At 41.3% G+C, this 27,701-nt stretch overlaps 1 protein-coding gene across 31 annotated transcripts in view; it reads left to right on the forward strand.

The window, feature by feature from the left end:
* Positions 1–27,701, forward strand: part of LOC112259973 (receptor-type tyrosine-protein phosphatase delta) — a 600,208-nt gene that overhangs the window by 336,067 nt on the left and 236,440 nt on the right. For all 31 annotated transcript variants that reach the window (XM_024434700.2, XM_042328371.1, XM_042328363.1 and 28 more), the window contains exon 9: positions 13,119–13,156. The gene's annotated coding sequence lies outside the window, so the exon portion shown is untranslated. The remainder of the gene's footprint in view (positions 1–13,118; positions 13,157–27,701) is intronic.

A 27,701-nucleotide genomic window follows, 5' to 3' on the forward strand; every position in this document is an offset into this window, starting at 1 on the left:
GAGGTCCTTATGTACCTTCTGGAACAATTCATCTGGGGGATTACAACAAGTGGGGATGGGTCTAATCTATGAACAGTAGCTGTGATTCCGTTCTAGACAAAATACTTAACAACCATTAACTTCCCTAGCTCAATGGGATCTGTCCCCAATGCCAGATCCCTCCAGGCAATTTAATCACTGAAGCTTGAATCCCCATCATGTTTATAGACCCAATCATTCCTCATCCAGTCTATGCAAAGTAAGCGTTATCCCAGGTGGGAAGCCGTGACATCAAGCCAACTGGATCTGCTGTCTATTTGGTCCTATGTGGCTATCAACAAAACTGTTGCAAGACCTTATACAAAGGGGTGACAACACAATGGGCTAAAACCGTTTGCATATAGTAGGAGGCAACGCTACACAATGGTTGTGACAGGTCCAGGAACAGCAGCCGAAGACAGCTTGTCTCCTCTATCTATTGCCAGTGCATGGACTGTAGAGCAATTCTGTAAACTTACAATCCATGCTCCTAAATGGATTCCATGGGAAGAAACATCCCTCTTAGTGCCAGTGTTTTGAGATCATTAACTATTACCATAGTAATATTATGTCAGATTTTTACAGAATGCTAAGGACATCAACCTGTGTTTGAATCAGAGGGAAAATAACGAAAATGCCATGACACCTTTATCACCACATGATGCAGCCTGACAACGGCATCATGTATAGTACAGGAGATACTTGGAGACAACAGAGACTGGTATAGCTCCCAAAGACTAGCTCCGTCTGTGAATCCTCATTACCAGGGAAGTACCCCACTAACTTCACCTATCGATGCACTCGAACCACCAAACACAAGTCTAGACCAATGTAGCCTCCAGAAATGTTCGAAACACATTCCCACTTTTTAAAGTGTTACACCCTCTATCCTGATTTGCTGTTCAATGCGGGTGAAAAATGTCCACAGACATTTTATTATTTTGAAAACATGTGGATTGGACACCGGAAACCAGATGGTCCATCCTGAAAACAGCGCTGGTGGCCAGTTGTTTCATTTCACAATGTAGCAGATCTGGCAGGCATCAATCTGTTTTGTTGCCTTCAATAAGGGACACTGGGGAAAATACCAGTTGGAGAGATTTCTCATTTGCCCCGGATATTTTCGACAAAGACATATGGAGCGACAAACTGCATAGCAGCAGGCAGCCCAGCCTGGATCCTGAGTTGTTTTGCTGCGACATTTGTAGACACACACCCTCTCTCAAACACAAGCATCTAATTTTCTCGGACACACAAACAGTTTTTTTTCTCTCACTCTCTCTCTCTCTCTGTCTTTCTCTCACGCTTTCTCTCATTCTCTCTCTCTCTGTCTTTCTCTCACGCTTTATCTCACTCTCTCTCATTCTCTATTTTTATCTCACTCTCTCTCTCTGTCTTTCTCTCACGCTTTATCTCACTCTCTCTCTCTCTCTGTCTTTCTCTCACGCTTTATCTCACTCTCTAATTCTCTATTTTTCTCTCACTCTTTATCTATCTTGCCCTGTCTCTCTCTCTCTCTCTCTCTCTCTCTCTCTCTCTCTCTCTCTCTATCACACGCACACACACACTGGCAGAGCAGGCCAAATCAGCATGAGGCAAACAGCAAATCCCAGAAAAGGAAATGAACAAGATACATGCATCTTTGGTTGGAGTGCACTGAAAGGGCAGGAGGCATTTCCCTTGTTTTGAAAGCGTTTGCAAAGGATTACATCAGTACCTGTATCCATTTCATCATGCATTTTGTCTTCACTACTGACATGAGCTGATTTTATCCTCTCTCAAATACACTTTTCTCAGTTGCTTGGATGCTACATGAATAGGTTGTCATTGAAAAAATTGACAAATAAACCACATGAATGAAGAATTATCAAGGCTTAAAACATTCACAGAATCGCCATTCTGTAAACCTGATAGCACAACATGTGCGGAGTTGTCATGTATCACTAATTACCAAAGCATTTTCATTTTCTCTTTGAGTTACAAAAATCTATATCTTTGACTGAGTCTGCATGGGGAAAATAGTTGTTCACCTTCAGTTCATTTTCAACAGGAGGGAAACCAACATGCCTTTCAAAGTTTTCTTGGCTTGAGCAGACTCCCTGTCTGGCTCTCTGGCAGCTGGAATGATAGCCAGCCCTGTGGAATGGCAGCTGTTGAAGGCTTTTTAAATTGCACCCGGGTTGATGGGTGATTGTCAGGAGGGCACGGCCGGAGGATTTTTCAAAAGAGAGAGAGAGAGAGAGAGAGAGAGAGAGAGACAGAGAGAAAGAGAGGAGACAAGGGATAGAGGGATAGAGGGGAAGGAAAGAGGAGGAGGTAGAAGGGTGGCATGATCTCCCACCGAAGGACACTGACCCTGAACCCAAGGTCTGTGGTTGGCAGAGTCTCGAAATCGGGAATTATTGGTAAGGAGGAAAAACCCAGAAACCGAAAGAGTTAGTTGGGTGTGGTGAGAGAGGAGTTGACTTTAATGTTGGGAATAAATAAATAAATAATCATCATCGCTGTTCAGCGGTTTCATGATTTCATATTTCCCGAGTTTGTTTACATACAGTTAATAATATCACTCTCTGCACGCTGAGCATTTGTCAGAAATACAAATGGTGGTGTCAGACTTGTGGACCATTCTCCCAGCAGTTACATGCAGTCTTTGTGTCATCAAATTGTGTCATTCTTATTAATTACAATAGCTGATAAGCACTGCTCGGAGTCGTCAAATAAGCTTTGCTGAAACCGTCCCACGCAGACGATGATCATTGGAACGGAGTTACATTTTAAGGCATTTACACCATGTTTTGCCTATTTTTGAGGAAACAAGAGTACTATTGTCTTAGTTTAAGCTTCACCGGTTTTAATTCTCTCTCTCTCTCTCTCTCTCTCTCTCTCCCTCTCCCTCTCCCTCTCCCTCTCCCTCTCTCTCTCTCTCTCTCTCTCTCTCTCTCTCTCTCTCTCTCTCTCTCTCTCGCTCTCCCTCTCCCTCTCTCTCTCTCTCTCTCTCTATCTTGTTCTGCCTTTGGTGGTGCTGCTGTGCAACAGATGGGATTTTTAAGGAGGTCATCAAGTGTTTATTTCCCTGGTCGATACATGTGCTACTTTCATTATATGTAGATATTAAAGACAAACTAGGATCTGCGGGGTGCCGTCAAGCCGCAGCTGGATTGGTATTGTGTTTATTTAAGACATTAGGCTAACCTGGTGTTGTGATTCTGTTTAATGTGTTGCTTCCAATGTGACCTTCTGGATCCTATTTTGTTATTTTTCAGTTTTAAGTGGTGAGGTGTTTATACATTATTTTTTTATTTAACCTTTATTTAACAAGGAAAAGCCCATTGAGACCCAGAGTCTTTTTTTCAAGGAGACCTGGCTAAGAAGGCAGCAATAATCAATACATTACATAATTGAAACATACAACGATACAATACAACAACATGATCCAGCCTAAAAAAGGCATTTACACTCCTCTGTAACAGAGTCTCCCATCAATAGTTTACATTTATTCAGTGGCACTAACATATCTAGATGAAGCATGGACTGTAGATTATTCCATGCGTCTGGTGCACAATTAGAGAAGGCAGTCTTGCCTAATACTGTGAATGTCCTGGGGACTTTAAGTAGCATCCACCTAGTAGACCGGGTATGGTAACTGCTGGTGGTGAAGGAGACCAGACTACAGTGGTAAAGAGGGAGTTTACCCAAAATGGCTTTGTAGATGAACACATACAAATGTATCTTTCTGTGCTTATACAGTGAGGCCCAACCTACCATTTGGTACAATGTGCAATGGTGGGCTACTCAAAATAATATATCCCTTTCAGTTTGGTACTGTTAAGCATACCACACTGCTGGCTTGCCACAGAAGCAGAGCAGGGTCGGTCCTGGTTGGTCCTAGTCGGTCCCTGGATGGGAGACCAGATCCTGCTGGAGATAGTGTTGGAGGGCCAGTAGGAGGCTCTCTTTCCTCTAGTCTGAAATGTAAAAAATCACTGCCCCAGGGCAGTGCCCTGTGTAGGGTGCCATCTTTTAGGTGGGTCATTCAATGGGTGTCCTGACTCTCTGTGGTCACTAAAAGATCCCATAGGAGTAGGGGTGTTAAGCCTGGTATTCCAGTTAAATTCCCAATCTGGCCCTCATACCATCATGGCCCCCTTATCATCCCCAGCTTCCAATTGGCTCATTCATCCCCCCTCCTATCCCCTGTAACTATTCCCCAGGTCGTTGCTGTAAATGAGAATGTGTTCAGTCAACTTACCTGGTAAAATAAGGGTTAAATAAAGATTGTGTCAATACCATGTCACACTATAATTTCAACCCTGATCTGTCTGGAATTTAAATCGCATTGAACTACATTTCTGACACTGTTGAATTAAACAGTGTGCCATACATCATTAAATTAAGTCAGTCAACCATACATTCTGAAAAACATTGTGTTATTTTATCTGGACAGCCATTGTAGCAAATTCAGTCGACTTGTTGCTCTCGTATGATCCTGGAGGCGTTTTACTCAATGATATTCAGTAGTGGTGTTGCATATGGTGAAAACTGATAGCCGTTCTGTAGCAGAAAGGAAACATTTTGTGACAGTGGATGAGAGTCATGTCAGACTGGTACACAGAGGCATCATGGACTGGAGAGTTTTTCAGGATAAAACATTTACGGAATGGAGCTAAGCACAGGAAAAATCCTAGGGGAAAACCTGGTTTAGTCTGATTTCCACCAGACACTGGGAGATGAATTCCCCTTTTGACTTGAAAATAACCTAAAACACGAGGCCACATTTACACTGGAGTTGCTCATTCATAAGACAGTGAATGTTCCTGAGTGGCTGAGTTACATTTTTAACTCAAATCTACGGCAAGACCTTCAAGAATTTTGAAAAGAATAGTGGGCAAATGTTGCACATTCCAGGTATGGCAAGCTCTTAGAGACTTACCCAGAAAGACTTACAGCTGTAATCACTGCCAAAGATGCTTCTACAAAGTATATGAATAGTTATGTAAAATTAGATAATTCTGTATTTCATTTTCAATACATTTTCAAAAATTTCTGAAAACTTGCTTTCACTTTGTCTATTGTGTTTAAATGGGTGAGAAAAAAAACATATATTTAATTAATTTTGCATTAATGCTGGAACACAACAAAATGTGGAATAAGTCCAGGGGAATGAATACTTTCTGAAGCCACTGTAGCTACCAAGAATAAATGAATAAATAAATATAACAAATAATTAAGGGGCAACAATAAAATAGCAATAGTGACGCTATGTACAGGAGGTTCCGGTACAGAGTCAATGTGCGTGGCACCAGTTAGTTGAGGTAATGATGTAATATGTACATATAGGTAGAGATAAAGGGACTATGTTTGGATAATAAACAGAGAGTAGCAGAAGTGTAAAAATGGTGGGTCGGGTGGAGACAATGCAAATATTCTGGGTATCCATTTGATTAGTTGTTCAAGAGTCTTATGGCCTGGGGGTAGAAACTGTTAAGAAGCCTTTTTTGACATAGACTTGGTGCTCCGGTACAGCTTGCCGTGCGGTAGCAGAGAGAACAGTCTGTGACTAGGGTGGCTGGAGTCCTTGGCAATTTTTTGGGCCTTCCTCTGACACCGCCTGGTATAGAGGTCCTGGATGGCAGGAAGCTTGGCCCCAGTGATGTACTGGGCCATACACACTACCCTCTGTAGTGTCTTCTGGTTGTAGGCCCAGCAGTTGCCATAGCAGGTGGTGTTGTAACCAGTCAGGATGCTCTCGATGGTGCAGCTGTAGAACTTTTTGAGGATCTAAGGTTCTCAGCCTGCCGCCCTGAGCCGTCTGGCCATTCCCGAGAACCACATACTGGATTTTAACAAGGTTGTTAGCATTAGGAAAATATCAAATTCCTTGCCCAGACCTAGCTCAATATCTAGGAGTAGGATAAGAACAAGACTACAGTGTCCTTAAAGTGATCATTAGATTTGCTACCTTTCATACTGAATATGTTTGTAGGGGCAACAGTTTTGATTACATTCATAATTTATCACTCTCACATGCCATTAGAGAGCCAACAATGTGGTGCTACCTTTTTGTAGCATTTCTGACAATGGTAATATTTTCTCAGCTGAATCTCAGAGTTCTAAAACTGGGACCAGCAACATGGTTGCTGGACAACAGCAGCAGCTAGTTAGTAGCAGGCTAGCAGCTGTAGCTAGCTAGCTAACACCTTTTGGATGAGACACTAGCTACAAGCAAAGGAAGATAGCTAGCTAGGTATATTTGGCTATGGAAGGTTGTAATATGGCTGAAGTCATCTGTGTAAACTATATCAGAGCACAAAACACATAATCTAGCAAACATCCTTGGCTGCTATTATAGCCAGTTAGCTGGCCAACTAGCCAGTAGCTACAAGCCTGTAACATAGCTGCACACAATTCAATGTTGACAATATATCCTTCCATAAAGCATAGCTAGCTTTGGGAAACTGCTAACTTATAATAGATGAAATAGGCATTGCTTCTCTAGCATTATTATTATTTATTTATTTTACCTTTATTTAACTAGGCAAGTCAGTTAAGAACAAATTCTTATTTTCAATGACAGCCTAGGAACAGTGGGTTAACTGCCTGTTCAGGGGCAGAACGACAGATTTGTACCTTGTCAGCTCAGGGGTTTGAACTTGCAACCTTCCGGTTACTAGTCCAATGCTCTAACCACTAGGCTACCCTGCCACCCCATACAGTCAAACTGGCTAGCTAGCTACATGTGCAGCCACAACTGCTTGCTAGCCTACAATTCCTAAACCAAGACCAGCTCACAACACAAACTGTAGCTGATAAAACAAATTGTCTTGCTAGCTATGTTGAACGTAAAACCCGGCCAATACACATGCAAGTACTGCATCGGCTGTGCATTGCAGTAAATGTACAAATGCTAGTAGCTAATTATCAAGATCAACACACGAGACTGACACGTGCATGAATTCAGTACACTCCCTTCTCTGTCAAAGCAATTTTCTTCATGCCATTTTAATGTGTCAAGTTACTTTTCAGTGTGTTCCCAAAAATCTGAATCCAGTTAAATACTTATTTTCCAGACTTTAGGTTTTTCAACTTTTTTATGTACTGTATTGTACTGCTGTGCTCTACTCAGGGACTTTCAGACATTTCACAATTTCTGTAGCTCTGATGTAGTGATGGGAGAAAAAACAGATACAGTTACATATCGGGATATTATGTTTGATGATATATCGTATTGTATCATTGTAACAATATCGCAATATAATTTTTGTGCTAGTTTACTCTACCTGCACTAAAGCCGCATTATGTTCCTTTCATAGCTTGTTCTCCATCTTTAAAAAAAACAATTGGGAGCCAATTCGTTTTCAGGACTTTTATTTCCATGAATGATCAAAACTAGTTTTCTCATGGCTCTCTCTTGTCCCTCTGCAGCAGAACATAGAATCGCATTAAAATTACACTGTCAAATTGCAATACATATAGAATCGTGAGAATCACAATGATATTTGTGATATTCTAATCGTGAGGTCCCTGGTAATTTCCAGCCCGACTCTGAACTAGCTATTTATATTTTACATTTACATTTTTTTGTCATTTGGCAGACACTCTTATCCAGAGTGGATTACAGTTAGCTCATTCATCTTAAAATAGCTACAGTGGGGCAAAAAATAATTTAGTCAGCCACCAATTGTGCAAGTTCTCCCACTTAAAAAGATGAGAGAGGCCTGTAATTTTCATCATAGGTACACTTCAACTATGACAGACAAAATGAGAAAAGAAAATCCAGACAACCACATTGTAGGATTTTTAATGAATTTATTTGCAAATTATGGTGGAAAATAAGTATTTGGTCACCTACAAACAAGGAAGATTTCTGGCTCTCACAGACCTGTAACTTCTTCTTTAAGAGGCTCCTCTGTCCTCCACTCGTTACCTGTATTAATGGCACCTGTTTGAACTTGTTATCAGTATAAAAGACACCTGTCCACAACCTCAAACAGTCACACTCCAAACTCCACTATGGCCAAGACCAAAGAGCTGTCAAAGGACACCAGAAATAAAATTGTAGACCTGCACCAGGCTGGGAAGACTGAATCTGCAATAGGTGAGCAGCTTGGTTTGAAGAAATCAACTGTGGGAGCAAATATTAGGAAATGGAAGACATACAAGACCACTGATAATCTCCCTCGATCTGGGGCTCCATGCAAGATCTCACCCCGTGGGGTCAAAATGATCACAAGAACGGCGAGCAAAAATCCCAGAACCACACGGGGGGACCTAGTGAATGACCTGCAGAGAGCTGGAACCAAAGTAACAAAGCCTACCATCAGTAACACACTACGCCGCCAGGGACTCAAATCCTGCAGTGCCAGACGTGTCCCCCTTGAAGATGAAACGTGGCTGGGTCTTTAAGCATGACAATGATCCCAAACACACCGCCCGGGCAACGAAGGAGTGGCTTCATAGGAAGCATTTCAAGGTCCTGGAGTGGCCTAGCCAGTCTCCAGATCTCAACCCCATAAAACATATTTTGATGGACTTGAAAGTCCGTTTTGCCCAACAACAGCCCCAAAACATCACTGCTCTAGAGGAGATCTGCATAGAGGAATGGGCCAAAATACCAGCAACAGTGTGTGAAAACCTTGTGAAGACTTACAGAAAACCTTTGACCTCTGTCATTGCCAACAAAGGGTATATAACAAAGTTTGAGAAACGTTTGTTATTGATCAAATACTTATTTTCCACCATAATTTGCGAATAAATTCATAAAAAATCCTACAATGTGATTTTCTGGATTTTTTTTCTCATTTTGTCTGTCATAGTTGAAGTGTACCTAGGATGAAAATTACAGGCCTCTCTCATATTTTTAAGTGGGAGAACTTGCACAATTGGTGTCTGACTAAATACTTTTTTGCCCCACTGCAGGTGAGATTGAAGAACTTGAAGATGAGTTGACAAGTTGAATCAGGTGTTATAGCTCTGGAATAAATCAATTACATGGAACGGGGACCAGACCAAATCTAAACCAAACATGGATGTCTAAGTTTGGGCTAAATCAAGGCCCGTGTGAATCAGACCAAATCTGAACCGAACATAGATGTCTATGAATGGTTCAGAATTGGTCTGAAGCAGACAAAAATCAACATCCGTGGACTAGATTCCCTAAAAACACACCACTTCGATACAGCTAGGACTTTTTTGCAGCAGGTTATCAGAATTAACATATCAGGTTAGGATAATTAAGTTAATGTAAGGAAAAGGGTTAGGGATAGCGAAAATGTTCTTCTAACCTGCTACGAAGACGGCCGGTCCAGGCCAGGACCAAAAAAAGACGTCCAGAAGATGTTGGTGTAGGTACCATTAGTGGGAAGTGGCCATCAACGAGTTAAAAACTGGAGGGGGTCTGGGGGAACTCCCACATATTTTGGAGGGGATTTCTTTCCAAATGCTCACTCAGTCAACGTATTCAGTACTTTGAAAGTCACTTACAGGAACTGGCATCTTTTTACCCTTTGCTTGTTTATAACAATTTCAAAGACACTGGCTGTGTATTGTAGTCGTTGGACACAGAGAGACAAATAGAATTTGTTCAGAAGATGTTTATGTTAGCTGTTCTGCAAGTAGATTTGAGCCAGTAGATAAATAATGAATGTTTTTTAAGTGCAACTTTAGAAACTATGGTTTTGGGAAACAGCTTGGAGATTTAACAATGTGCCTGTGAAGGTTCAAAGATTAACTTAGCCTTAAGATGCTTTTGGGAAACCGGGCCATGGGCAACAAGTTATGTGAGACAAAACACATACATTTCTTTGAGTGCATATTACATTTTCGAAAGACAAGTTTTGCATGTGGAAATGTTATATAATTTTGTAGAATGACATTCCGGTGTAAAAACATGGAAACTAAAAACTATGTGAGAAGTAGGGATTGGTCTGAAGCCGAAAAAGAAAGATAATTCACATAAGCACCACAATACCTACTCCACCCATGCTCTACCAAGTATTTCCAGTACACAGCTTTTACCTACTACAGTAGCTATGGCTATTATACTTCAAACAATGTGCATGCAGTTTGCTTAGGGTTCAATCCTTCTCAAACAGCCTAATTCATACTCTACAGAGAAATAATGGACTTTACAGTGTCCTGCTATTAAAATAATGTATGTGTGTATACAGTTGAAGTCGGAAGTTTACATGCACTTAGGTTGGAGTCAGTAAAACTCATTTTTCAACCACTCCACAAATGTCTTGTAAACAAACTATAGTTTTGGCAAGTCGGTTAGGACATCTACTTTGTGCATGACTCAAGTAATTTTTCCAACAATTGTTGACAGACAGATTATTTCACGAATAATTTGCTGTATCATAATTCCAGTGGTCAGAAGTGCACATACACTAAGTTGACTGTGCCGTGCCTTTAAACAGCTTGGAAAATTCCAGAAATGATTTCATGGCTTTAGAAGCTTCTGATAGGCTAATTGACATCATTTGAGTCAATTGGACGTGTACCTGTGGATGTATTTCATGGCCTACCTTCAAAGTCACTGCCTCTTTGTTTGACAAAAAGAACTCAGCTAAGACCCAAGTTAAACAATTTAAAGGCAATGCTACCAAATACAAATTGAGTGTATGTAAACTTCTTACCCACTGGGAATGTGATGAAAGAAATAAAAGCTGAAATAAACCATTCTCTCTACTCTGACATTTTACATTCTTAAAATAAAGTGGTGATCCTAACTGATCTAAGACAGCAAATTTTTACGAGTATTAAATGTCAGGAATTGTGAAAAACTGAGTTGAAATTATTTTGCTGAGGTGTATGTGAACTTCTGACTTCAACTGTATATATATAGGGTGTTAATATTTTTAGATATACTTTAGGCCTATTGTAAATGTGTGGTATTGTAACTTCACAATATTTATTGCCAAAATAAATACAAATACACACAACTTTAAGCTACATATTCATTTGACAGAGGTAGTGAACTGCCTATTTATCAGCACAGCAATTGATAAAGCAGGACTATGTTCGCAAAACAAGGGTTTCTGAGTTTGTGTCAATATTACACAGGTAACCTAACGGTTAAAGAAATCAGGAATGCAGACAGGCTTTACAGACCTCCAACACACCACCACATGTTGTTATGTTGGGCACCTACTGAAGCAAAAAATATGTTATGAAATATATGACCCCCCCCCCGGACCACCTTCCAACCATCCTCACGTACTGTTTGCCCCCTCAGATATTTTGGGGTGCATGATGCCCCTGCTGGCACAGGTCTATTTCAAGGGAAGATACCTTTCTCACAGCTGCCAGACTCCGTTTTGTGGGGCTCGTGAAATTGAAGATTGATTTTTGCTGTGTCGCCGCCGCTGCCGTGCACACCCTCGTAGCATATCAGCACACAGGAAACAGATTTATTTCAACCCTATTTGTGTCTCAAAGCAGGCACCCTGCGGGGTCCTGATAGTGCCTTGGAGGCCCCATTCATGGCCAATTATTAGTTATAAATCATAGACGGAGTCAGGACCCGATGGTTGGCCCTCTCACTGCCTGCTGATCACAGGGGTGCTACAATTCATCTTGAGCGACATTCCTTGTTGTCATGGCGCCACCAGTCCCAGAGATAGGATCTGTTTTTGAAGAATTGATCAAACCTGTTCATTCAGTCAAGCCTTTTCCTCCAACCCCTCCCCTATGCTATCACCTCCCTGTTTCTGCAATCCAACTGGTGCCACTGTATGTACAGTGCCTCCACTGGCGAATGCTTACTGACCTTTCTCAGACAGCAGCGAGTCATCAGTCAAATTAGAGAGCATCTATTGTCGACAGTAGAGCAGATGGTTGGGTTGTTTCGAAATGGACCTTTCAAGCATTTTCAAGCAAAAAGTAGCATTTTGGCTTGATTGATTTCCAAGAAGCAATTTGTATAAATGTATGTATGCACATGTATCAATAATTAAGTGTATTGTCAATCACTCACTGAAACATTGATTATATCTATGGTTTCTTTTGAAGATGTGATGGGTTTTTTGTCCTGGTATTTCTTGGGAATCTTGTGAATCTTTGACTGATTACGAGTACTATTGGGCCTTTGATGTTGCAAGAATAAGGTGTATTGCACTGAAATGTTCTGACAGCAGAGGCAATTCCATTGCCTCATTTTTACAAGCGATACCCCCATTGACTGGCTTAAATAATGTGTCAACTGATATTATTATAATTTTTATAATTTAATACCAAGCCCTGATTTCTTCAAGCATGTCCCCAGGACAGTGGATGTGTATATGCAGTAGTGTTACGTATTAAATGACCATTTATCCTCAACGTCATCAATTCCAACCCTCGGCACTTCGACAGTAGCCATTCACAGTATTTTTAGCCTTCATTAACTCTGCAATCATATGCTCCAGACAAAATCTATTACGTTGGCAATGGTGCAAAAACCCTACTTTATCTCTACTGAAAAGAATGGGGGAATGCATCATACAAATATCCTGTTTATCAGAAGTAGAACTAATTTTGTTTCTCTGACCGCAAGTGAACCGCAGATTAATCTAGGAGACCTTGAGTACCATTATATGCACACAATCTCCCAATGCTCCCGAGCCACAATCTCTGACCTTTTGATTTTAATTAAGCAGCCGCCAAAATTAAAGCATCTCGGTGCCCCCCCCATCTCCGTAAGTCCCCCACTCTGCCTTGTTCAATAAACTTTTTTTCCCAAGTGAAATAGATGGAAGATAATCCACATCGGAGCAGTGATTGAATATTGCCGTGGGAAGTTTTTAGCATGGCGGAATTAGGAGTCGTAAGTGCAGACACATATGCCTGCCAAATGTAATCTGCTCATAATAAATTATTTGCCCTTTACACTGTACAAAGCAATGAACACAAGTGTTGGATTTAGTTGGAAGTCAATTCTCACTGCTGAGGTTCAGTACGATTCACAATGTGTTTTGTTGGTTTTGATTGAGATGTCGTGTAAGTTCCCATGTATACATTGAGTCATGAGACAACATTTCATTCTAACCATGTTTCATATTCCCTTTTGAACAATAGAGGTTGAATTATTTGTAATCGAATGTGTCTCGTCTTATGTCTTGCAGCTCTTGAATCATTGGGACAGTTGCTTGGGTGCTGAAAGGTAGGCTTTTGTGTTTTGTCACGTTTGTGTGGAAGTGATCTCAGATGCAATTTGTGGATACACATCATGATGGTCCATAAGTTACACTGATTCTGTCAGAAACATCAACCTTTGGTTGATATTAAATTCATTAGAAGGACTCTTAGAGACGGACAAAAATGGAGTGAGTGAGTGAGTGAGTGACTGACTGACTAACTGAGTGACTGAGTAGTGGGGGTGTGAATGAGTGAGGGTGTGTGTGGCAGGGGGGTGTGTGTGTGTGTGTGTGTGTGTGTGTGTGTGTGTGTGTGTGTGTGTGTGTGTGTGTGTGTGTGTGTGTGTGTGTGTGTATGACATCACATGCTGTGCTCCAGTGAAAGTCCTACTATAGCATGTTGGTTAGACACATTTTCAACCGCCATCATATCCCAGCAGTTACGTTATTTATTTTTTTACAATAGAGGCATATTGTGACATTTTACAGTAGCTGCATTTATTTCCTCACTTGAATTGTCTGTGGACTGCATTTGTGCTGGCACAGGCATAATGGAAATCTTAGAGGGTAGAGAGAGAGAGAAAGAAACAGAAAAATAGAGAGAGAAAGCCCACTGCTCTTTTTTCAATGCTGTTTAATTGTCATTGTGCAAGAGATCAGCATGCCGCTTTAGCAGTCGCTGAGTTCTGCCCAGCCAATAAGAACTTGCGCTCAGCCGCGTCTGACAGTGATAAATGGCTCTGCGGCCGTCTCCCTCGCCCATCGTCCCTGTTAGCAGCTGAGCAATGCATTGTGGGAATGCGCAGAGACTGGCACGGCTGCGGAATGGGCCTTCAGGCCTTTCATTAATAACATGGATGCACTTAATGACACGTGTGTGAAGGTGCTTTTGTTTGTGTGTATGTGTGTATTAACTTTACACAAATTGAGGGAACCTGTGGCCATAAGTATTGGGCCTTTGAATGTGCCAGTTCATTTTTGACTACTGCTACACCGCAATATTGCGCTGTTTGGTTTAGGATGGTGAATTTGATGTTTTTGTCATGAAAACCCTCTTTAAATATGACTTTCTGTCAGTCAGACAATCCATGTATTATTGTTTTTTTGCTGATGTGGAACGGAAGTCAAACACCTTACTGTGGTGATTAAGCCACTGAGCTGAGGAGTCCATTGAACCTCTGTGAAAGATTCAACAGTAAACATTAGAACCGGTGCTTTAGTGAAAATTTAAGTTATTAGCCGCAAAAAAGTGTTGCCATTTTACTGTTGAATATCAGACCATAGTCTTGTTTTTATTGATCTTACAGAATTCTCTCTTCAAAATTATATCCAAGATATATCTTATTTTAGGATATTAAGACACTTCAGCTGGATGGATAAGGGAAACAGTTCTGTACATATAAGTTCTATTACGTAGAATAACAAGTCTTTACATCAAGGTTCACTTAAGATAAATGATTTTACATTTTAGCAGACACTCTTATCCAGAGCAACTTCCAGTAAGTAGTGAGTGCAGACATTTTCATACTTTTAAGTACAGGTCCCCCAATGGGAATCAAGCATTGCAAGCGTCATGCTCTACCAACTGAACCACACAGAACCTAAAGTGTTCATAAGCAATAAAAATGATACTCTTTGCAAAATGTTCATTTGTGCCATTTTACTGAAAAGAAGCATATATCTCGGGAAACTGTATAGGCTAAGTAAGGTATTGAACTCCCTTAACCTATTTACAGATTCATTCAGGAGTTTACATACACTTAGGTTGGGTTCATTAAAACTTGTTTTTCAACCACTCCACAAGTTTCTTGTGAACAAACTAAGTTATTAGGACATCTACTTTGTGCATGACACAAGGCATTTTTTCCAACAATTGTCACTTATAGTTCACTGTATCGCAATTCCAGTGGGTCAGAAGTTTACACACACTAAGTTGACTGTGCCTTTTAACAGCTTGGAAAATTCCAGAAATGATTTCATGGCTTTAGAAGCTTCTGATAGGCTAATTGACATCATTTGAGTCAATTGGAGGTGTACCTGTGGATGTATTTCAGAGCCTACCTACAAACTCAGTGCCTCTTTGCTTGACATCCTGGGAAAATCAAAAGAAATCAGCCAAGACCTCAGAAAGAAATTGACATTTTGGAGAAATCTCCTATGGTCTGATGAAACAGAAATAGAACTGTTTGGCCATAATGACCATCGTTATGTTTGGAGGAAAAAAGGGGGAGGCTTGCAAGCCGAAGAACACCATCCCAACCGTGAAGCACGGGGGTGGCAGCATCATGTTGTGTTTTTTTTTTTTTTGCTGCAGGAGGGACTGGTGCACTTCACAAAATAGATGGCATCATGTGGAAGGACAATTATGTGGATATATTGAAGCAGCATCTCAAGACATCAGTCAGGAAGTTAAAGCTTGGTCGCAAATGGGTCTTCCAAATGAACAATGACCCGAAGCACACTTCCAAAGGACAACAAAGTCAAGGTATTGGAGTGGCCATCACAAAGCCCTGAGAAAAAGCCCATTACAAAGCCCATAGAAAATTTGTGGGCAGAACTGAAAAGCCATATGCGAGCGAGGAGGCCTACTAACTTGGTCAGTTACACCAGCTCTGTCAGGTGGAATGGGCCAAAATTCACCCAACTTATTGTGGGAAGCTTGTGGAATGCTACCCAAAACGTTTGACCCAAGTTTAACAATTTAAAGGCAATGCTACAAATACTAATTGAGTGTATGTAAACTTCTTACCCACTGGAAATGTGATGAAAGTAATACAAGCTGAAATAAATCATTCTCTCTACTATTATTCTGACATTACACATTCTTAAAAGAAAGTGGTTATCCTAACTGACCTAAGACAGGGAATCATTACTCTGATTAAATGTTAGGAATTGTGAAAAACTGAGTTGAAATGTATTTGGCTAAGGTGTATGTAAACTTCGACTTCAACTGTATATTCTTCCTCTTTATGGTACTATCCTGTTGTAGTGAGAAGAAACAGGCTGAGGTAGTCGAGGCATAATTAGTAATCTGCCGTGGACACGTCAGCTCATGTTAGTGTTTCACTTTTAATTCCTTTTGTCTGTTCTCCACCGCTAGCCTTTCCCCTTGTTTCGTGCAGCTGTGTGTGTGTGTGTGTGTGTGTGTGAGGTTCCTCTCTGCACCTGTTTGCCATTCCCTTTTCTGCTTTGGCCTCCTGCTTTTTGTCTTTCCTCTATTTTGGATTTGTAAAATGGAGGAAATGTTGAATTCAGGTTGGAGACTCATTCATCGCAGTAATGTGTGGACCAGACGGCGGGCTAGTCAGGCGGGCATGTGTGTATGTGTGTATGACAGAGTTGGTGTAGCTGTGTCAGTCTGTATTGTGAATATAAGACTATGTATGTGCCTGTTTGTGTGATATAAACTTGTGTATGGGAGCTTGTGTATCATGTGTGTCATCCAATGGTGTGTCCGTATGTATGCATGCCAGTTTGTGTGCATGCCTTGGGAGGAATGTGTGTATGTGTATGCAAATAATGTGTGTGTGTGTGTGTGTGTGTGTGTGTGTAGATGTGTGTGTAGATGTGCGTCTCAGGCAGGGGCGATGTGTTACGAAGGCAGATGAAAGGTGCTTTGAGGGAAACCCATAACACTTCCCCACCTCGCTCTCTCTCCCTCTCTCTCCATTCTCTCTCTCTCTGTCCATCCTCTCCCAGTCCACATCTCTCTCTGTCTATCTCTCTCTGTCCACCTCTCTCTGTCTATCTCTCTCCCCCTCACTCCCTCCCTCCCCCTCTCTCTCCATTCTCTCTCTCTGTCCATCCTCTCCCCACCCACATCTCTCTGTCTCTCTCTCCCCCCCCTCCTCTCTCTCTCTCTCTCTCTCTCTCTCTCTCTCTCTCTCTCTCTCTCTCCCTCTCTCTTTCTCTCTATTACTCTATGGCTTGCCTCAGTGCCAGTGTTGGCTGAACTCTCACTTTCCCCAGATGCGCGGTTGGCAGGGCTGTACTGAAGGACGACACATCGGGCATGTGAATTAGTCTGGAAGAGGGAGGGGAGACATCCCTGGAAATCAGGGATTGCTCTGCCCATGGATTAAAGGCTACATTAGGTACATGTGACACATCAGTCAGTGTATAATGCAATATTACACACCATATGGGTTATTGTGTTATTACATACTTATTCATGTGTTATTACATGCTTATTGATGTGTAATAATATATTAATAAACACTTTGAGGTGTTATTAGCTCAGGTATGTCTTTAAAAATGGGTTTCATATTAATAGTATATTGTGTCTTGGATGATTGAATGGTAATATAACTTGCAAAGTTTAATAGTTTTGTAACCATTCGTTTTAATTTGTGTTAGTTTCTGTATTTATTTCATCTTTATCAATCGAGTGAAGCATCTTTGTGATTAAGTCAATGGTAACAGCCTTTGTAAAGGGTACCTAATTGTAAAGTTTGACCAAATCCACCTTGGCAAGATACCATTCCTTTTCTGTTGGTTCTCTTCTGTCACACTACTCTACTCTAAGATGGAGGCACATCTTAGTCCAACTGAGCAGTGGGGTTCAGGTGTGACTTGCAGTATGGGTTGCTGCCGGCGGCCATTTTAGCTAATACTATCTCAGTTGTAACACATGGCTGACGGATGATAGCTGTTGTTCCTTTTTCGGTTTGTCACGCTATGTCAGCCCAATAGAGGAGAGACACAGGGCTATGGACACATATTGCACGGTGTATGGTGTTGCTGTGTTGTAATGTTGTATTTCAATCCACTTCTGCACAAATGTAATGTGAACATTGTTATAGAAAAGGCTTATGCCCATACTGCTGCACCGACAAGGGTTGTGTAACAGCATTGAGAGAAGCACACTTGTGAAATTACATAACTCAGTTTCTGGGTTAGGGTTTCTATGTATTAGCAGTTGTGGGCCCATTACAGTCCTCGACCACAGACACAGCAATGTCCTCATCTCTCTTAGGGTGTGTACGTTAGGTCACTTCATTATGCTGTTGAGCCCCTGTCACACTCATAGATACACAGAAATAAACAGAGAGAGAAAGAGAAAGAGAGAGACATACAGATAAATAGTTTGTGTAAATATAACTATATAAAAGTGTGTACTCTGTAGAAATGCCAGTGTCTGAGATTAACTATCATTTGGGTCATGGTCATTAACAAACTAACTTGAAAAACAAATCAGTTTGTGCATTTTTATTTGACTATTGTCTCCATTCCAGTCTTGACTCTTACTCGTCCTTTCAAAACTTCTCCTCTCAATGGTCCCAAAGCTATTTAACCAAATCAATGAAGCATGAATTAATTCACCTTTTTTAAATGGAATTCTCACAGATTGAACATTGAATACACTCTTCCTCCATGTTAGACGCTGCGTTTTCATCCCAAATGGCACCCTATTTCCTATATTTTGACCAGTCAAAAGTAGGGCACTATGTAGGGAATAAGCTCCCATTTAGGACACGGTCTGCATATCTCAAATGTGCCCGACTCCCTCAAACCAGAGCAGAATTGTCTGATTGTAATTCACTGGCCATTGTTTGGAGTGGTTGGGTGGCTTGTTTGCTATTGATTTATACTTTACTGTGCACAAATCAGAGCAATTGTTTCGAAGTATGCAGGGAAATCAATACCCCTAGCTGAGGGCTGGTCTTTACTGCATGCCTCTCAATGGCTCCAATTTATGTTTTAATTATGATGATCTACTCAGAAGTTTGAAGCTCGTCATGGGTTCTCCGACTTTACCTCGTAATTAGCCTTAACATGGCTGGGTGTTACGTGTTGTATTTCAAGTTGTCACGAACTGCATGTGGATTCGTTTTGATTTATTTGCACTAATCACACCTCTGTAAGTCTCAAGAGTAGCGTCTTGTTTATTGAATGGTTTATGATTGGAGAGGATTTATGCTAGACTGTTAATTTGTAATGAAATACTGTTGGGATCAGTGAAGTCTCATTCTTGGAAGAGTGTCTGGTCCGGTCTCATATTCATACTTTGAAACACTTTCTGAATAAGGGCCCTGATTGTGGGTTGGACAACAGTGGAAGCAACCTTCCTCCAAATGAATTTGAGGAAAGAGTTTGACTGTCAGTGCTTAACAAGTAAGAGCTAGGGGATTTATACCGCAATGGGATGGCGTCATCCAACATCCAACTCTGTTCACGTGGATGACTCTTTATGGTCCACCTGTCAATCATCAAAGGAGCATATCAACATAGTAGGAAAACAACAACCATATAACTGTCATCTCCATCTCCACATCCATCTCATTGGACAAGGTGGCTCCTAGACAGATTGTATGCCCCCTCTATCTTTATTCGAGATAGCTCATGCCATTCGGAGTGATTGCCCAACTCACTACTCTGCTGCTGATGTGGCTGCTGCTGGTTGAGCTTAAGGCAGTAAATTCTATTGAGTCGTATAATTAAGATATATCAATAAAACTGCAGTAACTCTTACTCCTGCTTCTCACGCTGGTGTGTGTGTGTGTGTGTGTCTGTGTGTGTGTGGATGGTGGTGGTTTGGTGGGTGGTTCGGTGTGTGTGTATTTGAAGGTAGTGTTTCTACCTGTGTTTCTATTTGTGTTTCTACCTGTGTGTGTGTGACGCTTCACAGTCCTCACTGATCCATAAGGAGTATTTGTATCTGTTTTTTAAATCAGATTTTACTGCTTGTGTGAGTTACTTGATGTGGAATAGAGTTCCATGTAGCCATGGCTCTATGTAGTACCGTGCACCTCCCATAGTCTGTTCTGGACTTGGGGACTGTGAAGAGACCTCTGGTGGCAAGTTTTGTGGGGTATGCATGAGTGTCTGAGCTGTGTCTGAGCTGTGTGCTAGTAGTTTAAACAGACAGCTCGGTGCATTCAACATGTCAATACCTCTCACAAATACAAGTAGAGATGAACTCAATATCTTCTCTACTTTGAGCAAGGAGAGATTGACATGCATATTATTAATGTTTGCTGTACGTGTACATTTAATGGTCAGCCGTGCTACCCTGTTCTGGGCCAGTTGTACATTTCCCATGTCCCTCTTTGTGGCACCTGACCCTGCGACTGGGCAGTCGTCTAGGTGCGACAACACTATGGCCTGTAGGACCTGCATTGTTGATATTGTCGTTAAGGCAAAGCAGTGCTTTATTATGGAGAGACCTCTTCCCATCTTAGCTACTGTTTACAATCCAGGGTTACTCCAAGCAGTTTAGTCTCCTCAACTTGCTCAAATTCAAAATGATTCATTACAATATTTAGTTGAGGTTTAGGGTTTAGTGAATGATTTGTCCAAAATACAATGCTTTTAGTTTTTTAAATATTTAGGACTAACTTATTTCTGGCCACCCATTCTGAAACTGATTGCAGCTCTTTGTTAAGTGTTGTTGTGATTTCACTCGCTAAAGTAGCTGACGTGTGTAGTGTTGAGTCATCTACGTACATAGACACACAGGCTTTACTCAGAGCTTGTGGCAGGTCATTAGTAAAGATTGAAAAAAGTAAGGGGCCTAGACAACTGCCCTGCGAAATGTCTGATTCTTCTTGGATTATGTTGGAGAGGCCATTAAGTAACACCTTCTGTGTTCTGTTAGACAGGTAACTCTCAATCCACAATATAGCAAGGGGTGTAAAGCCATAACATATACGTTTTTCCAGCAGCAAAAAATGATCAATAATGTCAAAAGCCGCACTGAAGTCTAACAAAACCGCTCCCACAATCTTTTTATTATCAATTTCTCTCAGCCAATCATCCGTAATTTGTGTCAGAGCTGTTTATGTTGAATGCCCTTCCCTATATCTGGTCAAACACAATTTTTTTCAAAAAGTTTACTAAGGGTTGGTAACAAGCTGATTGGTAAGCTATTTGAGCCAATAAATGGTGCTTTACTATTCTTGGGGAGCGGAATGACTTTTGCTTCCCTCCAGGCCTGAGTGCACATACTTTTTTTGTAGCTTAGATTGAAGAGATGGCAAATAGTAGTGGCAATATTGTCCGCTGTCATCCTCCGTAATTGTCCATCCAAGTTGTCAGACCCAGGTGTCTTGTCATTGTTGACAACAACAAAAAAATCACCTCTTCCACACTCACTTTACAGAATTCCAAATTACAATGCTTGTCTTTCATAATTTGGTCAGTTATACTTGAATGTATAGGTTTGGCGTTTGTTGCTGGCTAGGGATGCACCGATATGACATTTTTGACTGACACTGATATCCAATATTTTCCTTGACAAAAACTTGATACCGATAACCAATATAAAAAATTGTTGCAGCCTTTTAAGCATTCTAGTACAGTTAAATAGTGGAATCACACACACACACACACACACACACACACACACACACACACACACTGACTGAAAAATTATTTAGTTGGCATTTACGTATGTCCCCATTACCAGTAAAACATAATCAAAACATATTTATTTAACTTACTTGCTGTGCTGTTTTGTATTCAATTCAACCAGGATTTCATTATACATGTCAAGCAGTGAAGTTTCAGCTCTGTCAGTCCGTGGCCTCTCTTCCTCGGTGCCCACTGTCACTGTGTCCATTTCCATCCTGTCCAGCTGTGTATGTAACATTTCACGTAAACCCTGTTTCTTGTCTGGATCGAAGTAGCGGATCTTGTACATAGCATCGAGCATGGTGGTGGCACAGTAAAGAGGCTCAGAGAGAATGGCGCTGAATTGCTTGTTCACAGCGTCTAGTAGAGTACTTTTCCAAGTTAACCCCACGGCCTGTGTCAGCAGTTTTGTTGAGCAGGCATTTCAATGCCATAAGAGAGGGTATCACATCTTTTGCAGACGTATTTGATTAGCTTATTTCTCGAGTCAGTTGTTCGAATGAAGCTAGGAGTGTGTTTTTGTTTCCAAGTTTCAAACATGTTCCCAAATGCCATTGAAATGGCAGCAGCGGTATGAGAACCAGCACATTCTTGAGCATGAAATACGGTTTTACTCAGTACGAAATCCTCGTCGACCCACTGTGCTGTCAGACTCAGCATGCTCATGGGGCTGACATTGCTGGTCCAAATGTCGTGAAGCTAATAGCAGTGACGCCATAGCAAGTAGCTCATGGATGTGCTTTTCAACAGTACAGTGTAACTCCGTTAGGGCAACATCTGAATAATAGAGCCTACTTGGTAGTGTGTACCGGTGCTCGAGGTGCTCAACCAGTCGGCGAAAGCTAACACCATCGACAGAGAACAGTTGATTGTCAAGGGCAATGAATTCCATCATCTTGGCGTTAATGGATTTCACCTTTGAGGTGTCTCGCTGAAATCTTCTTACTCTTTCAAATGACTGGTTGACTTGTTGACTGCTCGATCCACACCGCAGACATTGTGGGCTAGGTTAGGAATGCTGTGTTGCACGTGTAGCGCTATATTTTTTGTGGCGTCATTACATTATCTTCCTATGTTATATAGGTATGCACGTCAGCTTTGACATTGGTTTTGCACATCAGTGTTAAACTCGACATCGGCTGATAACATTGCTGGCATTTGTAGTTAATATCAGCCAATTCCGATATGCATACCGATATATCGTGCCTCCCTATTGCTGGCATGTCATGCCTAATCTTGCCAGTGAAAAAATAATGAAAGTGGTTGGCAATTGTCGTGGAAATTCTTACACAGGGACACTCAAAGTCAATCTTAAATGAATCATTGTTTATTGTCAGCGTGCTGGAGAGGTTCCAACCAACTCAATGAACCATAGGACACATGTCAATCAGGAGCTCTCCCTGGGCAGACCCAGCAGTTGTCTTATATACGGCTATACACAGATCAGTTATATTTGCATGATTTAGCTAAATTAATTAATCATTACTGTTTTGTTTCATCCATGTGACAGACCAATCCTGGTTCATAACATGTGACAGGCCAACACCTCACAAGGTTTCTTTCTCTCTAAGCTGAGACCTTGAAACTGAGATATCTATTGTTCGTTCTCAAAACAAGGCCTGGGCGTACTGACGAATTGCAGCTACTGATAGTGAGGATTTGTACAGTCAGCCACTTGCATGAACACAGCAATTGGTTTATAAAACAGCACATGGATAGAACAGAGACATTAGTTATAAGAAAAGCACTAACATAAACATTTGATAAAACAATCTAAAACAATCATAAACAATCTGATTCAATGAATGATGGCACTGAGTTTTCAGTCCCTTTGCTATGAAACTCAAATTTGAGCTCAGGTGCATCCTGTTTCTATTGATCATCCTTGAGATGTTTCTACAACTTGATTGGAGCCCACCTGATAATTTCAATTGATTGGATATGATTTGGAACGGCGCACACCTGTTTATATAAGTTCCCACAGTTGACAGTGCATGTCAGGGCAAAAACCAAGTCAAGAGGTCGAAGCAATTGTCCGTAGAGCTCTGAGACAGGATTGTGTCGAGGCACAGATCTGGGGAAGGGTACCAAAAGATTTTTCCAGCATTGACGGTCAAAGTTCTATCAACAGAGCTACAATAATCTTTCAGCCAGATGTAATACCAGTAGCCTGCTGAGTCTCCCACAATGGTACCGGGCCTGAAATAATTTGGAAACGTTCAGAGCTAAAATCAGTGCTTTAAAATCAGTTTTCAGCAGTTCTGAGCTAGCCCTCCTAATGTCCTTTGACCTCACGTGGACTACAACAATGTCAGCCCCCGGCATCTGTCATAGAATGGTAGGAAGCAGCCTTGCAATGTTCTGTACTTGTGCTCCAGGATAGCACAGGGTTTTTGCCCCGGAACCGTGTGAGGTCTGTGTGTTCAGTGTGTGTGTGTGTGTGTGTGTGTGTGTGTGTGTGTGCGTGTGTGTGTGTGCATGTGTGTGTCAGAGTGGACGTGAACCTCTCACACAAAGTATACACTACACAGTCAGCCCTACACTACACACAGTCTTATTGCAGTCGTGTCAATGGGCATCTTGTGAAATCTGCAATGTTCTTTTAACAACAATGTTCTGTTAATTTGTCATTGGCGAGAATGTAGTTTGTGATTTTTTTATTGAGTAGTGTGCCTATAAAGTAATGTTAATCAATGCCTTATACAGTATACCTAGTAAATGAGTGGTGTAGTTATAGATAATAACATAAGATAATACAATTCGCTGTATTAGGCTGTAATTGTTCAAATGTGGTATATGACAATTAGGGGAAGAAATAGTAGTCTTCACACATTGCAGTAAAGCATTTGAGTTTGTGCCCAGAAACATTTCAAACATGCACTTTCACAGAACTCTCCCAAGTGATTCTGTTTTACCCCATGTACCTTCAAATACCAGCTTGGATATAACAGAGCCCCATTATGAGCTGCTTGTCCAGCCTCTAAAACTTCCCAGCTGTATCTTTGTACAGTGCAGGAAGAATTCTACAGTATCTGTCAAACAACAGCTGGCACCGGCAATGTGGTTCGGAGGCTACGGACGAGTGAATCATCTAAATCAAGACACTGACAGCACTTTAGCAAGCTGTGTTTCATAAGAGTCTGTCTCTTGTCTTTTATATGGAGAAATGAATAAAGGATCATGTTATTATGTCTCCCATTTGGCTGGTAGAGGTGTCCTCCCTGTGGTGGCGAACACATTGGGAAGTTTGAAGGATGGTTTAATGGAAAAAGACAAACTGTTGGAATAGATGTATTCTCCAAAGCAGTTCAGTTATCATAGACTTTTAAAGAATGAATAGTGACAGCTACCAAGGAAATGCATTGCATGTAATGCATTCAGGATATAAGCTTTCAAAGACCATATGAGTAGTTACACTATTATACCACACCTGTTTTGTATTGTATCTTGAATACATGTACAGCCATAATTCATTATTAAGGTTGCTTGGCGTGTCATAGGTCTTTCTAGAACACACTACGTATTTTTTACACAAGGGTGGCTCAAAGAATCAATCAACAAGTCTGGCAATCTACATTATCAATCAATCACTCAAGCCGGCCCGGTTCAATTCCAGCCGAACACACCCCTCCTTTTCTCTGTCTCCCTTATCCCCTTTGAAAAAGCTAGCCAGAGTGATTAACGATCACTATAGCGAGGAGACTGACCCTTCTCCCCTTCCTTCCTGCTTCGGACCTTCTCATATCCTAAAGCCCAGCACTGGGGGCGGAGCTTATCAGCTACAGGGGATCAGGCAATCTCCTCCACTTCAAACCGGGAGTCCATTGTGCCCGACCGCTGTCTGGATAATCTGTGTGGCTAGCTGACAGATCTGCCGTGGACACACACACACACACACGCTTGCACACACACACACCCTCACACACACACCCTCACCAACACACACAAGCACACACACACACAGACATACACGTTCACACACACACACAGATCTGATGGGGTCAAGCACAATAACGGAATCACGGGGAGAGATGGAGGTCCTGGTCTGGGGCTTGTTAAAGAAAAGGAGAGAGGGGATGGAGAGGATAGAAGCAGAGGGGATGAAAGAGAGAAGGGACTGGTATTAGGTGTGATTGAGCGCTTGTCAGGGGGTTTTGGCGAAACGGAGCTGAGCCAGCGATTAAGATGAGGGAGGAGATTGTGTGTCGGTACGCACACGCATACACACTCACCAGTGGTGGTTGGTGCAGTTTAAGATGAGGGAGGACGATAAACATTTTTATGAGCATGGCCTTATTTCTATTACAGCATTTTGGATGACTGTCATTCATATTCCATTAACCCAGCTCAATGTAACATCGATAGGATAAAGCTACTACATTATACTCAAATGTTCCCTATACAGATCATGAGGTTGCTACAACCTAGCCTACGGATGACAGTTTACAACATAGGTGCACATGTTGAGATAAAAAAAATGTAGTCAAGGTGACAAAGTGACACATTCAATACCACCTTGCACACTCTTGCCTGCATCTATCTGATCTAGGGTATTGTATTATCTTATGTTATTATCTATAACTACACCACTCATTTACTAGGTATACTGTATAAGGCATTGATTAACATTACTTTATAGGCACACTACTCAATAAAAAAAATCACAAACTACATTCTCGCCAATGACAAATTAACAGAACATTGTTGTTAGATCAGACCCTAGATCACACGCAAACACAGTTCACTTTCACAGCAGCCACATACAAACATTATGAACATTTTGCTCATTGTATAATTCCTTCTCGCATCTATATGCTCCCCTCCTCTCACCTTTTCCCTTCCCTTGTGCACTTCAGTGCACAACACATCAGCTGTCTGTGACCAGGCAAAAAAATAATTTCCAAGCCAAACCTTTATATCATAACAGCTAACTGCAAAACACAGCTTACGTCGTTGTCATCATATTGGCTAACAACATTAGTAACGTCAAATTCAACATAGCTACTAGAACTAATGCACGGGTATGACAAAACAGTTATTTTTACTGCTCTAATTACGTTGGTAACCAGTTTATAATAGCATTAAGGCACCTCGGGGGTTTGTGGTACATGGCCAATATACAACCGAAAAGGGCTGTATCCAGGCACTCCGCATTGTGTCTTGTATTAGAACAGCCCTTAGCTGTGGTATATTAGCCATATACCACACCCCCGTGCCTTATTGCTTAAGTATACCCACTACAATCATGCAGTACAGAGTACAGTCAGCAAGAAGTTTAGCAGTTACACCTGCGGGCAATCAATTAATAAAACCAAAGCTTACATTGACATGAAAGAGTTGCCATGTTGGATAGCCATAGCCAGCTAGTTAAATTAGCATTCTCCTTAATTTTTTAAAAATGTATTTGTTCAAAACTGTTCAGCTGTTCTCTTTCTCTCTCTTTGTGTCAACTACTCACCACATTTTATGCACTGCAGTATTAGCTAGCTTTAAATTATGCTTTCAGTACTAGATTCATTCTCTGATCCTTTGATTGGGTGGACAACATGTCAGTTCATGCTGCAAGAGCTGTGATAGGTTGGAAGACTTCCTCCGGAAGTTGTCATAATTACTGTGTAAGTCTATGGAAGGGAGTGAGAACCATGAGCCTCCTAGGTTTTGTACTGAAGGCAATGTACCCAGAGGAGGATGGAAACTAGCTGTCCTCCGGATACACCATGGTGCTACCCTAAAGAGTGCTGCTGAGGATACTGTAGACCTTCATTGCAAAAGAGTGTGTTTTAATAAATGATTTGGTGACGTGAATATTTTTAGAATAGTTTTATCTAAAAAATGATTTGAAATTCAATGAGGAGGATGGTCCTCCCCTTCTTCCTCTGAGGAGAATCCACTGACACACACACTCTCTCTTTCTCACAGTACACACACAACACACACACACACAAATTCAAACGCAACAACCAAACACAATTACCTTCAACTATCTTATAAAGTTAATTAAATATACCATCAAATTAAATGTCCAATCAAACAGCCCTGCACATAGGTCAAGGTACAAAGGGAGACTGTGAAAACAACATAACAAACAACCATCTATTCACTCCCTTTGTTGGGAGCAGACCTTGGTCCAAATACTATTCTACATGTTTCAAATACTTTAAGCATTTGCTTTAATCTGCGTAGTGTCAGATGGGTGGAATTAGCATTTTTCGGACTATT

This window comes from Oncorhynchus tshawytscha, linkage group LG10, assembly GCF_018296145.1.
Source record: "Oncorhynchus tshawytscha isolate Ot180627B linkage group LG10, Otsh_v2.0, whole genome shotgun sequence".
In the NCBI taxonomy this organism is placed as follows: domain Eukaryota; kingdom Metazoa; phylum Chordata; class Actinopteri; order Salmoniformes; family Salmonidae; genus Oncorhynchus; species Oncorhynchus tshawytscha.